This window comes from Eschrichtius robustus, chromosome X, assembly GCF_028021215.1.
Source record: "Eschrichtius robustus isolate mEscRob2 chromosome X, mEscRob2.pri, whole genome shotgun sequence".
Lineage (NCBI taxonomy): Eukaryota > Metazoa > Chordata > Mammalia > Artiodactyla > Eschrichtiidae > Eschrichtius > Eschrichtius robustus.
Genome location: NC_090845.1, coordinates 102,756,637 through 102,774,515, shown reverse-complemented (window position 1 = coordinate 102,774,515; position 17,879 = coordinate 102,756,637).

Here is a 17,879-nt window from a genome sequence, read left to right as displayed (position 1 = left end):
TGGGACAAGGCCTTAAATAAACATTTCTCCAGGGAAGATATTCAAATGGCCAATAAGCACATGAAAAGATGCTCAATAGTCATTAGAGAAATGCAAATCAAAACCACAATGAGATCCCTCCCACTTCATACCCACTTGGATGGCTATAATCAAAAATACAGAAAATAACAAAAAAGGATGTAGAAAAACTGAAACCCTTATACATTGCTGGTAGGGATGTAAAATGGTGCAGCCACTGTGGAAAACAATTAGGTAGTTCCCCAAAAATCTAAACACAGAATTACCATATGACCTAGCGATGCTACTACTAGATATAGGCCCAAAAGAATTGAAACTGGGGACTCAGACATTTTTATGTCAATGTTCATAGAAGCATTATTCACAATAGCCAAAAGAAGAAAACAACCTTGAGTGTCCATCAACAAATGAATAGATTAACAAAATGTGGTATATATATTCAATGGGATGTTATTCAGTCATTAAAAAGGAATAAAGTTCTAATACATGGTTCAATATGGATGAGCCTTGAAAATATTATGCTAATTGAAATAAGCCAGACAAAGGACAAATATTATATGATTTCACTTATATGAAATATCTAGAATAGACATATACATAGAGACAAGTAGATCAGAGGATTTCTAGGGTCTGGGGTAAGGGGAGAATAGGGAGTCATTGCTTAATGATTAGAGCCTATGTTTGGAGTAGTGAAAACGTTTTGGAACCAGACAATGGTGATGTTTGCACAACATCGTGAATGTAATGATGTCACTGAATTGTATGCTAAAAAAATGGCTTAAGTGGCAAATTTTACATTTTATATATTTTGCTACAATTTTTTGAAAGCTTTAAAGAATACAGGAGCCCTGATTGCCCTCACCCCAGTTCACTGATAAGATGGAGGTTCTGTGGTAGAAGAACAAACCAAGAAGACTTTAGGCTATCAACACATCTAGCAGCTTGGTTAGAAAGCTGATGTATCAGTCCAAGAGAAGTGAGCTGCTGTACCCTTCAGGGTAATGGCTGCAGAGATTTTGCTAAGGGGGAAAGATAGTCCACAAAAACAGAAAGTTCTGAAGATAATCCCAAAGGAACTGACTTTATTTGAGACAAAGTATAGGGAAATTAAACTTCAGGGTTCTCTCAAAATAGTGGAAATTTTGGTGGTAAGCAATCAAAAAAAGGCTGCTAGCACCATGAGAGGAAGGTGATAAACCATATGCCAGCTAGTGTATGAGAGAACATAAGGGAAATAAATATCTAAGAAGAGCCCTCCAGGAATCAGAACAATCCACAAAGACTGGCCTCAAAAACTACCCCTGCCAAGGGAACAAATTTATTTGGTTGAGATTGACTATAGAGCAATATATTCCCTGTGGCATTGTCAAAAACAGAGCAATCAGTCACCAATTATTGGGACCTAAAAGCTGGGTATGAGAACAACAGAGACAGAAATCTTAACAGAGAGATCCAGAAAAAGACAGTCAACAGGAGTCCTGCTGAATCCACTGTCATCTAAGGGTTACTGTACATGTGCCCAAGGCTGCACCCCTTGAGGAGAAACATCGGAGGCTTTACACTGTGGGGGAAATAGAGTTCACTAAAATAATCCAGCCAGTCACCAAACAAATAAAAAGGCAAACAACAACAGTAAAAGCCCTAGAGGAAGGAGGGGAATCACTATCTAGAGTTGCCACAATAAATTACTTGAAATGTCCAGTTTCCAACAAAAAATTATAAGACGTGCAAAGAAGCAGGTACATGTGATTCATGCACAAGGGAAAAAAGCAAGCAATATAAACTGTCTGTGAGAGAGAACAGATATTAGGTTTAACAGGCAAAGACTTCAAAGTAAGCATTATAAATATGTTGAAAGAACTAAAAGAAACCATGCTTGAAAATGTAAAGGGAAGTATGACAACAATGTAGCATCGAATAGAGAATATCAATAAAGAGGTAGAAATTATTTAACAAAAACAAAATAGAAATTCTTGAGTTAAAAAGTACAATAACCAAAATTAAAAATTCACTAGAAAAGCTCAACAGATTTGAAATAGCAGAAGAATACATAAACTTGAAAATAGATAGATAAAATTACACAATCCAAAGAACTGAATCTATAGGCATTTTAAGAAGTTAACAACATTAAGGAAACTTTGGGTAGACTGACCTAAAAATAGAAAACATTAAATTACTAAAATGAAGATTGAAAGAAGGAACATTACAAAGGAACATATAGAAATTATAACAGACTATATGAGAATATTATAAACAGCTGTATGATAAATTACATAATTTAGAAGAAATAGACAAATTGCAGGGAAGACAGAGAGACAAGAAGAAACAGAAAAATCTAAATGTCCCTATAATAAGATATTGAACTGGTAACAAAAAAAAAAGAAAAATAATCCAAAAAGACAAGCAAAGGACCAGATGTTTTTACTGGTGAATTCTACCATACATTTAGAGAAAAATTAATACTGATTCTATACAATCTCTTCCAGAAAATAGAAGAGAAGGAAATACTTTCCAACTCATCCTGATACCTGGATCTGCTGGGGGCGGGTTTGGAGGTTGTTTCTGCAAGAACCAGCCTGAAGACTGGGTCCATGGGGCTGACCTGGTTCTGGGGTGGGCCTAGTACCTGAGTCCTTGGGGATGGGCTTTGTACTGAGTCCACAGGGGCCAGTTTGGTGCCCGGGTCCACTGGAGCTCATCTGGAGGCTGTTTGTGGGTTCTGGCCTAGTGCCTGGAACTGTGGGGGCCAGACTGCTGCTGGGGCAGGCCTGGAGCCTGGGACTTCAGAAGCAGGTCTAACGCCTGGGGCCATAGATGCTGACCTGTTGCTGGGGCAGACCAGGATCCTGAGGCTGCAGGACCAGCCTGGCACCGGTCTTCAGGTGTTGGCCTAGAATCTGGGCCTGACCTGGTGCAGGAGGGGTTAGGAGCCTGGGACTGCTGGTACTAGCCTGGAGCCTAGGGTCATGGGGGCCAGCCTGGCACTGGGGTGGTCCTGGAGGCTGGGCCCACCAGGGGAAGTCTGGAGCCTGCATAGGCCCAGAGCCTGGTTCCACCAGGGCCAGCCTGGAGGCTGTGTCTATGGGTGTCGGCCTGGTGCTAGGGCAGGCTGGCAGGCTGGGTCCACAGGCACCAAGGTTCACAAGTGCCAGTCTTAAGCCTAGGGCCATGGGGGCTGGCCTGGTGCCAGAGTTCACTAGGACATGCCTCTTGCTGGGGGTCCACAGTGAAGTCAGTGCTCACTTCACTTTCTTTCCCCCATGGGATGGTGTCTTTCTACATGCTGGCCTGCTTGGGCTTGAGGGAGTGATGATGGGTAATGTGAGATTGTCCTTCCCACCCTTTTTAATGCATCTTTTCTTATTCCTGTGTTCCACCCAGGGGTTTTAATCTCTCACCTGGAATCCTTAGCTCTTATGAAGATATTTTCATTCATGGGTAGTTGTTTAAATTGATGTTTCTACAAAGAGACAAATGCTGGACACTCCTGTTCCACCATCTTCCTAATGTCACTCCCTCTATTCAACTTTGTATTATGGGTTCTAGCCAGAACAATTAAGCAAGAAAAAGAAAGAAGCATTCAGATTGGAAAGGAAGAAGTGAAACTATCTTTTTTTGAAAATGACATGATCTTGTATATAAAAAGAAATCCTATGGAAGCCACACCAAAAAATTATTGAAACTAATAAACAAGTTCAACAATATCAGAAAACAAGGTCAGTATACAAAAGTTAACTTTATTTCTATATACTTAATATGAACAATCTGAAATTTAAATCAAAAAAATTCCATTTACAATAGCATCGAAAAGAATAAAACACAAGAATAAATTTAACAAAAAATGCAAAAATTTTACTCAATACTACAAACATAGTTGAGAGAAGTTAAAGAAGACCTAAATAAATAGAATGACATTCCATATTGATGGATTGGAATGTTTAAATGGCAATACTACCCAAATTCATCTACAGAGTCAATAAAATCCCTATCAAAATTCTACCTCTTTTTCCTGTGGAAATTAAAAAGCTGATCCTAAAATTCATATGAAAACGCTAGGGCCCAAAATAGCCAAAAATATCTTGACAACAAACAATGTTGGAGGACTTACACTTTTTGATTTCAAAACTTGGTACAGAGCTATAGCAATCAAGACAGTATGGTACTGGCATAAGGATAAACATTAGAACAATGAAACAGAATTGAGAGCCAAGAAATAAACCCTTACATTTATGGTCAAATGCTTTTGGACAAGAGTACCAAAACACTTCAATGGTGAAAGAATAATCTTTTCAACAAATTATGCTGGGACAACTGGATATCCACATGCAAAACAATGAACCATGTACAAAAAATTCATTCAAAATGGATCAAAGCCATAAATGTAAGAAACTATAAAATTCTTAGTAGAAACATAGATACAAATCTTTGTAACTATGCGTTGGGCAAGGGTTTTCAAAATATGACACCAAAAGTTCAAGCAAACAAAGGAAAAGCAGATAAATTGAATGCTTAAAATTCAATAAAAAGACAAATAACTGAAAAATTGCCAAAGGATCTGAATAGACATTCGCCAAAAGAGGTATACAAATGACCAATAAGCACATGAAAAGATAATTCACATCATTAACCATCAGGGGAATGCAAATCATACCACAGTGAGGTACCACTTCACCCCCAGTATGATGGCTATAAACAAAAAGATATAATACCAAGTTTTGGCAAGGATGTGGAGAAATTGGAACCCTCATACACTGCTGGTTGGATTGTAAAATGGTACAGCCCTTTACTGACACTTAAAACTTATAACAATAAGGTATATAAATGTCACAATATCTCTAAATCAAAGATTTTAGGATCACTAACACATTTTTTTGTTTCATTTCCTTTGTTGCCAAGTATCTCCATCTATGCTTTTTATATGGCTATTTGTCTATCTCCACTGCAATCTTTCTACAACCCTCCTTTCCTCTTGGTACCTTTTAATAGACTGAGGAAGGAATTTTAGCTCCAGTTCTGCCACTCTAGCTGTTTAACCTTAGACAAATCATGTATTCCCTCTGAATCTCAGTTTACTCATTAGGAAAATGAGAATAAAATATTTTCTTTATCTCACAGGATCATTTTGAAAATCAAATGTAAATGTATGACAATGTCTTATAAATTCTTAACCAACAGACACACTTAAGTCATTATTAAATGTAAGAAATTTGCTAGCAATAATGTAGAACCAAAGTATATTTTTTTAATATATTTTTACAATTTTATTTACTTTATTTTATTTTTGGCTGAGTTGGGTCTTTGTTGCTGCACATGGGCTTTTCTCCGGTTGCGGCAAGTGGGGGCTACTCTTCATTGCGGTGCGCGGGCTTCTCATTGTGGTGGCTTCTCTTGTTGTGGAGCACCGGTTCTAGGCACACAGGCTTCAGTAGTTGTGGCACACGGGCTTAGTTGTTCTGCAGTATGTGGGATCTTCCCAGACCAAGGCTTGAACCCGTGTTGCATGCGTTGGCAGGCGGCTTCTTAACCACTGTGCCACCAGGGAAGCCCTATTTTTTTAATATTTACTTACTTACTTACTTACTTATTTATTTTGGCTGCACTGGGTCTTAGTTGCAGCACGCGGGATCTTCGCTGCGGCATGCGGGATCTTTTAATTGCAGCATGCAGACCTCTTAGTTGTGGCATGAAGACTCTTAGTTGCGGCATGTGGACTTCTTAGTTGAGGCATGCATGCGGATCTCATTTCCTGACCAGGGATTGAACCCGGGCCCCCTGCATTGGGAGCATGGAGTCTTACCCACTGGACCACCAGGGAAGTCCTCTGAAACATATTTTTATCATTAGTAGTATTGACTGTATAGAAAAGTGTGTTCTCTGTTATTGTTAGGTTAATGAGTAATTTTATCATCTTTTTCTTCTAAAAAAAGCACATCAAGTTGCATTTTTATATATGTAGTCCTTAATTGATTTTTTCTCTGCCTGTGGATCAGTGAGTTTTGATAGATAAATCAGTTATCATCCTTGCTCTATAAAATACATCAGCAAATAAAAATGAACTTTTTCTCAATTTTAAAAAATGTATCTATTATCTTTCTGGAAAGTGATTAGGTCAGCTTGTTCATAATCCAAGAATATTCTACTGAATCTTCCTGCCCATTCTCTCAGTTGATATATGTACTATTCCTGTGTTACCAAAAACATGTAAATAAAAACTTTCAAAGACAGTCAACAGAAACATTCCCATTGGTAGTATCAGAGCAAAGGAAAAGAAAAATGAACTGTCCCTAAGAAAAACTATCTCCCACCGTATTCTCTGCCAATGTCACAATGACTTGGTGGTTTCAAGGTCAAAATTCAAGGACTGAATTGGCATATAATTATAACAATTCAGAAAGCAAAGAATTGGAAAGAAGTTGTTGAGATTCAGAGGTACTCCCAGGTTTCTAGGTGCAGCTTGCCTTGATGTCACTCACTTTTCAAGTTTTAAGTGACCACCTGAAGGATTACCTTAGGGGAGCTAAAGAGAAGAAAAGACCCCAAGTACATACACTTTTTCTGCCTAGCAAATTCTTGTCATATTTTACAACTGCCCTCTGTGTATGGTACTCAAGATGAACTGACCTAAAAGAGTTAAATGTGGACTTTTCATATTCCAACTTAGGGTCAGTGATCTGATTTAGCAGAGATAAAGAGAAAAAGGTGGCAGTTCAAGAACTCTGTTTATAGGAAAACAGAGGGGAAAAAGCAATTTTAGTATCTACGTGAACCCTAAAGAACCAATAAGTAATATAGAACAAATATCGACATGACCTAAGGGTAGGGAAGGTTTTCTTAAACAAATCACAAAAGCACAAAAGATTGATAAAATTTGTCATTTAAAGAAATGAACTTCAAAAAAGAATTATAAATACAGAAAAACAATCAATAGACTGGGAAAGGATATTTGTAATATATATATCTGAAAAATTAGAATACAGAATATATAAAGAGTACATATGAATAAATCAGAGAAGTTAAAACAACCAAAGAGAAAAGCAATCAAAAATTATAGGCAGGCAATTCACACATGAGGAATATTAACTAGAAAATAAATGTACGAAAAGATGCTCAATCTATCTAGGAAAATCAACATGGTTCATGAAAAGTGCCTGTTCTTTTAAAGTGCCTACTATAAAAGGATATATGTATATATTTTTCTCTGAATGTGTTTTGTTGTTATTATTTTTGTTGTTTGGCCTATATATTTTTGTTTATTCTTTAATTATTATTATTTTAACAATAGCTTTGTTGAGATAAATTTACATGGAAATTTACATTAAACTGTACAATACAGTGGTTTTTGGTATATTCACAGAGTTGTGCAAGCATCATCACTATCTACTTTCAGAATATTTTCATCACCTGAAAGAGAAACCCCATACCCATTACCAGTCATTCCCTATCCTGCTGCCACTCTCAGTCCATGGCATCAAATAAACTACTTTCTATCACTATGAATTTGCCTATTCTGGACATTTCACATAAATGTAACCAGACAATATGTTGCCTTGTGTATCTCTTTCATATAGCATAGTGTATTCAATGTTAATACATGTTGGAGCATGTATCATTAGTTCATTCCTTTTATTGCTGACCAATATTTGATTTGTGGATGTACCACACTTTATTGATCTATTCATCAGGTGATGGACATTTGCCTAGTTTCCAATTTTTAGCTATCAAGAATAATGCTGCTGTGAGCATTGATGTAGAGTTTTTGGTACGGACGTATGTTTTTATTTCTCTTGGTTATATACCTAGGAGTGGAATTGGTGGGTCATATGTAACTCAATGTTTAACCTTTTGAGAAACTATCAGACTGTTTTCCAATGGAGCTGCACCACTTTACATCCCCACCAGCAATGTATGAGGTTTCAGATTTCTACAGATCTTCACCACCACTTGTTATAGCTTGTATTTTTTATTTTATCCATCATGTCTTCAATCTCACTGAATCTGTCTTGTTCCAGTTCAAAACCACTCTTGAGTTCCTCTAGTATATTTTTCATTTCAGGTTATTGCATATTTGGACTCCAGAATTTCTATTTGGTTCTTTATTTATAAATTCTTTTTCTTGATATTTTCCATTTGGTGAAATATTGTCCTTTGATTCTTTAGACCAAATTTTCTTTATTTCTTTAAACATATTCACAATAGCTGATTTTAAATCTGTTTCTTTTGTAGTAAGTCCAACATCTGAGTTTCCTCAGGCACAGTTTCTATGGACTTAAATTTTCCTGTATATGGGTCATATTTCCTGGCTCTTTGTTTTGTTTTGTTTTTATTTTTTTAAATTAATTAATTTATTTATTTATTCATTTTTGGCTGCATTGCGTCTTCGTTGCTGCATGTGGGCTTTCTCTAGTAGCAGAGAGCGGGGGCTACTCTTCGTTGCGGTGCACGGGCTTTTCATTGTGGTGGCTTCTCTTGGTGCAGAGCACAGGCTCTAGGCATGCAGGCTTCAGTAGCTGTGGCATGCGGGCTTAGTAGTTGTGGCTCGTGGGCTCTAGAGTGCAGGCTCAGTAGTTGTGGCACATGGGCTTAGTTGCTCTGCGGCATGTGGGATCTTCCTGGACCAGGGCTTAAACCCATGTCCCCTGCATTGGCAGGTGGATTCTTAACCACTGCGCCACCAAGGAAGTCCCTTTCCTGGCTCTTTGCACATCACAAATTTTTGTATAAAACTAGACATTTTAAATAATATAATGTGGCAACTGTGGAAATCAGCCCGCTACCCTTACCCTGCTGAATTTGTTGGTTTTGATGTTTGTTGCTGCTTGTTATGCTTGTTTTTGTTTCTTTTTTAGTGAGTTTTCTCAACATTCCAGAAGTGCTCCTCCTTTACTTATTAATGCATGAAATATCATTTTTTGGATATGAATAAATAAATATGAAAAAAATTATAAATTATCTCAGGGAATAATATACAATAACTTTAAATTAGTGGTTACTTCTGGATTGGGTGAGGATCTTTAGGTTTATCTGGAACATTTTATTACATTAAAAGAGAGAATAAAAGAAAGAGAGAGAGATCTGAAGCAAAAATGGCAACTATATCTGTATCTATGCTAGTTTGTATCAAATCTTAGTAATGGAAACATGGATGTCTGTTATATTATCGTCTATATTCTATGAAGGTTTGAAATATTTCATAATTAAAATTTTAAATTTTTCATTGTTCTTCATAGGTGAAATATAAAAAAGTACTGACATTCAGAAATGTTATAATTTGCATTTTTTCCCATATACTTTTGCTACTCAAATTTTTCCTGTAAACCAGCCTCATCAGCATCATATAGAATCCTGTTAGAAATGCAGAAACAGGCTACATCCCAAACTGAATTAGAATCTTCATTTTAACAAAATTTTCAAGTGATTTATAATAGCACATTAGAGTTTCAGAAAGATTGTTATATGCCATTTGGTCATTTATCTAAACAGTGGTATTATGGCTATAAATAAGATAATAAATGTGAAAATATTCTATACATTGTGAAGTCCTGTGCAAATGGAAACTAATATAGCCTAGTTAGTAAATATTGGGATCCAAGCCCCAGAAAACAAGTACAAATCCAATCTTGGCTATTTGCTAATTGGTGGTTTGGGACAAGTTACTTAACTAACCTAACTACACTGCAACTCTTTCCTCAGCTATAGCATGAGGTTAATATCAATATCTACCTTGGAGTTGTTTTCAGGATTCAAGGAGATTAATGCATGTGCAGCACTTAGCACAGTGCCTAGTTCCTAGAAAGTGCTCAATAAATATTTATTATAATTAATATTAATAACTACCAAACACTGACTGAGCACTTAGATATAGACTTTATCATGGATACGTTTTTCTACTTGAAAATCCTTTGGGTTATTGAGAATTCAGAAATTGCAACTAAAGACAAATTATTCTAATGCCGGTTGGAGATTTTAAATTGCAGTTTTCTGTTTACATGCTTTTAATTCTCTATTATGACTATTCCTTTATTGGATTCTCTTTCTCCTGTCATCCTGTGGGTGGTTACAAGGGCTTTAACCTCTTTTCTGTTTTTCCTGTTTATGCTCAGCTCTTCGTTGAGCTCACTGTACTCCCATGGCTTCAAATACCGATATTATGTTGATGACTCCAAGTTCTACATTTCTAGAGCAGCCCCCTGGGCTCTAGTTCTGTAACACCAAGTTCCTTCCTGAAGGACTTCTTCACATAGGTAGCCCCCATGACTTTAAACTCGACAGATGCAAGTAACAGTACAAATTCTGCATAAAACTGTTTGTTCTAGGCATAAAATGCAAGAATAATACAAATTATAATTGTATAATTATATAAGTATATGAATAGCACAAATACAAAAACAATTTAAATAATAAAATAATACAAAAAAATTTAAAAACATTCCTTTCTTAAAAAGATTTTAGTATCATAAATGAAAAGCATTAAGCAAATGTACATACTCTATGGCTTACTAATTCAACTCTGAGGAACTTATCCTAAAAAATATTCACAAGTGCAAATAAATATTTGCAGAAAAGTATGTTCATCATAAAATTACTTACAATACCAAAAATTGGAAACAACCTAATTTCCAACAATAAGGATTTGGTTAATGGATACATCCATAAGAAAAATTAGTTTAGAGACATAATATTTAATAGCATGAAAGAATCATCAGATTATATAATGGGAAAAAGATTATATAGCAAAAAGTGAAATATCATTAAGGTTACCAATTTTAGTAAATAAAAGTAAGGACCCCAGTTTTATTTGAATTTTAGATAAATAACAAATAATTTATTAGAAGTATGTCCCGGCCCTATATCATTTTTAGCCCAAGAAGAGACAGACAAATAAACAGATATTATCAATACAGTTTTATGAGTGATAAAATGGAAGACAACATAGAGTACTTTTGAGTAAACATTAAAAAATTACCTAACCCAGTTTGGTATGTGTCTGTGAAGACTTCACAGAAGAGATGGCACCTTTGCCAAAATTTTCAAGTGTGAATAAAACATGCCAGATAAGGAGATAGGAGGAGGAAGAAGCCTGAGGTAAAATAAAGCATGGTCCATTTAGAAAATTAACCAACATGCTCCAAATCAACCAATGGATTATAGAAGAAATCTAAAATGAAATAAAAAATATCTTGAGACAAACCAAAATAGAAACAAAACGTACCAGAACTTATAGGATGCAGCAAAAATAATTCTAAGGGGGAAGTTTATAGTTTAACACCTTCATTTTAAAAAGAAGAAAAATCTCAAATAAGCAACCTAATTTCAAATCTCAAAGAACTATAAGAAGAACAACAAACTAAGCCCAAAGTTAGTAGAAAGGAAAGAAATAACAAAGAGCAGAAATAAATTAAACAGAGATAAGATATCAGAAAAGATCAACAAAACTAAGAGTTGGTTTTGTGAAAATATAAACAAAACTGATAAAACTTTAGCTAGAATAACTAAGAAAAAGAGAAGATGCTACTAAATAAAATTAAAAAATGAAAGAGAAGACATTACAACTAATACCACAGAAATAAAAAGGATCCAAAGAGAATATTATGAACAATTATATGCCAGAAAATTGGGTAACCTAGAAGAAAAAAATTCCTAGTAACATACAATATACCAAAACTGAATTATGAAGAAATATAAAATCTGAACAGAATAATAATGAGTAAAGAGATTGAATCAGTAATCAAAATCTGTCAAGAAACAAAAGTCCAGGAACAGATGCCTTAAGTTATGAATTCTACCTAACATTTAAAGGAGAATTAATACAAATCTTCCTCAAACTCTTCCCAAAAATTTAAGGCTAGAGAACACTTCCGAACTCATTTTACAAGGCCAGCCTTACAATCATGCCAAAGCCATACAAGGACACTACAAGAAAAGGAAATTATAGGCCAATATACCTGATGAACATAGATGCAAAAATCCTCCACAAAAATGCTATCAGACTGAATTCAACAGCATGTTAAAAGGATTATACACCATGGTGTATCAAGTGAGATTACTCCCAGTGATGCAAGAATGGCCCAACATATGCAAATCAGTAAGTGTGATACACCATATTAACAGAATGAAGGATAAAAATCACACTATTATCTTTAAAGATGCAGAAAAATCATTTGACAAAATTCAAAGCCCTTTTATAATAAAAACTCTTACATTAGGTATAGAAGAAATGTACCTCAAAACAATAAAGGCCATATATGACAAGCCCACAGCTAACATCATACTCAATGATGAAAAGCAGAAAGCTCTTCTTCCACAGTCAAGAACAAGGCCAGGGTGATCATTTTCTCCATTTCTATTGAACATAGTACTGGAAGTCCTAACCAGAACAATTAGACAAGAAAAAGAAATTTTAAAAAAGAAAGTAAAATTGTCTCTGTTTGAAGATGACATAATCTATATATAGTAAACTTTAAAGATTCCCCTAGAAAACTATTAAACTAATAAATGAATTCAGGGAAGTTCCCTGGTGGTCCAGTGGCAAAGAATCCACCTTCCAATGCAGGGGACGTGGGTTTGATCCCTGGTCAGGGAACTAAATCCCACATGCCACAGGGCAACTAAGCCTGTGCGCTACAACTACTGAGCTCACGCAGCTCAATGAGAGAGCCCGCGTGCCACAAACTACAGAGCCCATGCACTCTGGAGCCCATGCACCACAACTACAGAGCCCATGCACCCTGGAGCCCATGCACCACAGCTACAGAGAGAAAACCTGCACACCACAACTAGAGAGAAGCCCGCACACTGCAGTGAAGAGCCCATGCACTGCAATGGAAGCAACGGAAGATCCTGCATGCCTCAATGAAGGTCCCACGTGCCGCAACTAAGACCCAACGCAGCCAAAAAATAAATAAAGAAGGAAAGAAAAAGAAGAAAAATGAATTTAGTAAAGTTTCAGGACACAAAATAAAAATACAAAAATCAATAACATTTCTATACACTAACAACAAACTACCCAAAAAAGAAATTAAGAAAACAATTCTATTTACAATAGCATCAAAAAGAATAAAATATTCAGGAATAAATTTAACCAAGGAGGTGAAAGATCTGTACACTGAAACTATGAAACATTGATGAAAGAAATTGGAGAAGACACAAATAAATGGAAAAGATATTCTGTGTTCACGGATTGGAAGAATTAATATTATGTGTATATATATATATATATATATATATATATATATATATATATATATATATATATATATATACACATATACATATATATAATGGAATATTATTCAGCCTTAAATAAGAAGGAAATCCTACTGCCTGAAACAATATGGATTAACCTGGAGGGCATTATACTAAGTGAAATAAGCAAATATCACAGGATCTCAATTATATGTGAAATCTTGAATAAAGTCAAACTCACAGTAACAGAGAATAGAATAGTGATTACCAGAGGCTAGGGGGTCTCAAAAGGGAGATATTGATCAAAGTGTACTTTCAGTTATAAGATGAATAAGTTCTGGAGATATGGCTAATAATAATGTATATTTGAAATTTGCTAAGAGATTAGATTTCAAGTGCTCTCAGCACACAAAATAATGACAGTTATGTGAGGTGATAGATATATTAATTAGTCTGATTTTGGTGATTATTTTACAATGTATACATATACCAAAACATTACATTGTATGCCTTAAATATGTACAATTTTTATTTGTTAATAATACTTCAATAAAGCCAGGAAAATAAGTAAATTCTGTAAAATGGAAAAAGAAAAAGACATATACAAGACAGGCTTTATTAAAATCCATGTCATGAAGCCAAAATTCATTCTCAGCAACTGGTTATCTCTACTGGTGGCTTAGGTCCATTCTAGCCTGGCACCCCAAGGTGGCCTTGGCCTGCAAAGGTGAAAAGTCAGAGTTTTAGCTGATGTTGTAAATGCAATTTCTACTCCCACTGAGACAAGTGCTATAGATTGAATGTGTCCCCCCAAAATTCATATGTTGAAGCCTAATCCCCACTGTGACAGTATTAGAGATGGAGCCTCTGGGAAATAATTAAGTCATGAGGATGGAGCCCTCATGAATACTATTAGTGCCCTTATAAGAAGAAACATGAGAGAGCTTACTTCCTCTCTCTCTGCTCTCTGCCATGTGAGGATATCAGAAGAAGACAGTCACCTGAAAACCAGGAAGTGGGCCCTCACCAAACACTGGATGTGCCAACAACTTCATCTTGGACTTTCCAGCCTCCAGAACAAACTTGTCTCAGTGGGAGTAGAAAAAGAAATGTCTATTGTTTAAACGACCCAGTGTATGCTATTTCCTCAGCTATAGCAAGAGGTTAATATCCATACCTACCACTGGGAAAGAAAAAGCTCAGAATGATTTTTAGGAGGGTCTCCTTTTTCTGCAAATATAGAAGTCCTAAGGAAAGATGATTTCATTTATAGAGTTTCCACCTCTCCAGTCAGTGCCTTGAGATTTCTCTCCTAAGAATCCAATGTCTACATGCTAAGGGAATATATCTGATACATTTATTCAGACTAAGATTTTAGTGATAGACTTTTACAGAGTTTTAAAAGACTGTCAAGGATGGGGAAGGGCCAGTGCTTAACTTTAAAAAAAATGAATCTTTTTGGAGAACAGGTAAAGATGTTGTGAGAGATCCCTCAAATCATACCTCTAAGGCAGCAGACTGCAAGTACTATGGGCAAAGCTGTCCCTTAGAACAGGAATCACCACAAATCTAGAGGAAAGGAAGCCTTCAGATGACATACACAATACCCTGAGTTAAAAATGTTTCCAGAATGGTGGAATGAACCTTAACATTTTGATTAGTGAACACCAAAAGTGAACTGTCCATTCAGCAGAAGTTATTAACCAAATGCATGCACCAGAATCACCTGGGGTGACTTTGCAAATCCATGTATGTTGATGGGCCAATTACATTGATTCATTGTTGATTATACAACCATGATGAAGAGTGTAGATTATTGGATATTAACCTAGATGAAAGTCACTAGTTCTGTGCCATAAAAGTTTGCAGTTGTTTATGTCATAATCACTATTAATATGCTCTGATGAAGGCTTAGATCCTCATGTTTCCCTGAATAGTGTCCAATTCTACTTTCTCTGGATGTAATTAGCAGCAATAGTTCTTAATATAACATACATATCACAATTAACTGTGATGAGTTTTTATAATGTACATGCCCAGGGATTCTAAGTTGGTGGAAATAATATTTTTAAAACTCCATCAATGATTCTAATGTACCCCTCCCAACTGAAATTAAGTGCATTATCACAGAATTTCACATGTATTCTTTATTTTATCAAGCATTACCAGGAACCTATTCCATTCCACACACTGCGAGTCCGTGGAGACACCAAATTCAGTAAGAGAAAAAAACCTGCCATTGAGGAACTCACATGACTAGGAATGGAAGACAGATATAAAAACAGATAAATAACAATACTGAGTACAAGCAGTTTAAACAAAATCCTATAGGATCCCAGAGTTAAGAATTATCAAGTTACAATAGGGGAGCTAAGAAAGACTTCATATAAGATAAAATTTTAACTGGTTTCTTGAGGAATGAGGCAGAGGAGAAAAAGTTATGTATGTAAGGGCAACGAGTAGTGATTGAACATGGTATATTTGGGACAGAGCGAGAAGTCTGATATGGGTGAAACCAAGAAAGTGGAGATACGTAAAAAGACTGGAGATAAAAGTTGGGACCATATTATTATATAAAGAGCCTTGTATGGAATCCTAAACATTTTAGAATTTGTTCTGTAGGTTGGTCGTTCCTTGGCTAGCTGCAAAGTAATTACAAAGAGTCTGAAAATTCATATGTACATACGAATATTTTAAATAAACAATTACTAAAGGCACAATAGAGATTTTTAAGAAGTGAAGTGAGATGAGTAGATTTCTTTTTAAAAATACATTTTGAAGCAATGTGGACAGCAAACAAAAGTGGAAAGAGACAGGAAGCAGGGGGAAATATAGAAGGCAATTGTAAATCTAACTGAAAGATAATGATGACTAGGCTAAGGTGAAAGAGAGTGTTACATATAGATCATGGAAAAGTACTCGGGGACTACATCATAAAGAGCCCTGTATAACATGCTAAGAGTCTATATGCTATCCTTGAAGTATTGGGGAGCCAGTGAAAGTTTTTGATTGTTTGTTTATATGTTTGGCGACTGAAAAAAAAATGTACAACCTAAAAGTTGAGAATTATGTTTTATTTGGCAGACATACTGAGCACTTAAGTCCAGGAGACAGCCTCTCAGAGAGCTCTAAGTGACTGTTCCGACGAGGTAAGGGAGGAGCCAGGATATGTAGGAGTTTTTGCAAAACAAACAAAAAACAGGTACTTGAACATCAAAAGATTACTTCTAATTAAAGAAAAAAAAACAGACTTCTTAGCTCTTTTCTATGTATGGGAAGATGCAAGAGTCTGGGCTCATTTAAATCATTCCTTTGGTATGCATCTTAGCTATCTAGGGCCAGTATCCTGTTTCTCTCCATCCTAAATGCCCTCAGGGTGCATAGTCTGCTGGCTTCAGTGGCTGATGGCTTGATGGCTTGATGGCCAACATCTTTCGGTTACTGATGTAACAGGCAACATTCTTTGTCTACATGTTTAAAGGACAAGGGGAGGGGGAGAAGGCAGAAAGAGGTTCCTTCTGAAAGAGTACAAAAAAACAGCAATTATGTGTGTTCCTACCACTCAGATTTACTCTTAATATTTTGTCCTCTTTGCTTTCAGTGTTTGTTCCTATATATAAACTTCTTTTGTAAAGTCACACAAGCAATACATGAACACAACTGTCCAATAAAAATCACAATGCTAGAGCTAAAAAATACCTTTAATCTACCTTTTACACCCTACTCCTTGGATGTAAATATTTTTATAAATTTAGTAGGAATCCTTCAAGTCTTTTTTAAATATAATTTTAATTACTAATATGTGTATCCTTAGAAAATCCGTAGTATTATTTTTTGTGGTTTTAAAAATTATGTAGATGATATCATACTTTACGAATCATTCTGGACTTGCTTTAACAATGTTTCGTAGATATATTCATATCAATTGATAAAAGCCTACTTCATTCATTTCAATTTCTGGAACAATATCACACTGTATGGATATAGTGCAATGCATTTATTTCTTCCCCTACTGATGGATATTCAGGATTTTTACAATTTTTCCTTTATAACATCATGTAATGAACATCTTTTTAAATGTGTCTTTGAAAACCAATGAGACTGTTTCTTGAGGGAATATACCTAGAGATTAAATTATATGTTAAGTACACAGTCATTATTCCATTTTAATGGATAATACCAAATTTCCCTACAAAGCAGCAATAGCAAATTTATCAATTTGCACTTCTACTAGAAGTGTGTGTATATATATATATATATATATATGTGTGTGTATATATATATATATATATAGTAGCAATTTTCCCAGGACTTGTCAAATCTTGATATAGCGAGACTTTTAATTTTTTTTTAATTTCACCTACAAAATTATGATATTTTTATTTGCATATGCCTACTTACTGGTTTGTTTTTATGTGCAACAGGATAAAATATTGAGATAATTAAGAGCCTGTTACACTCTAGCCCTCCCTCTTGTATCAATAACTTTTTTTTTCTTTTTAATAAATTATTTATTTTTAGCTGTGTTGGGTCTTCATTTCTGTGCGAGGGCTTTCTCTAGTTGCGGCGAGCGGGGGCCACTCTTCATTGCGGTGTGCGGGCCTCTCACTATCGCGGCCTCTCTTGTTGCGGAGCACAGGTTCCAGACGCACAGGCTCAGTAGTTGTGGCTCACAGGCC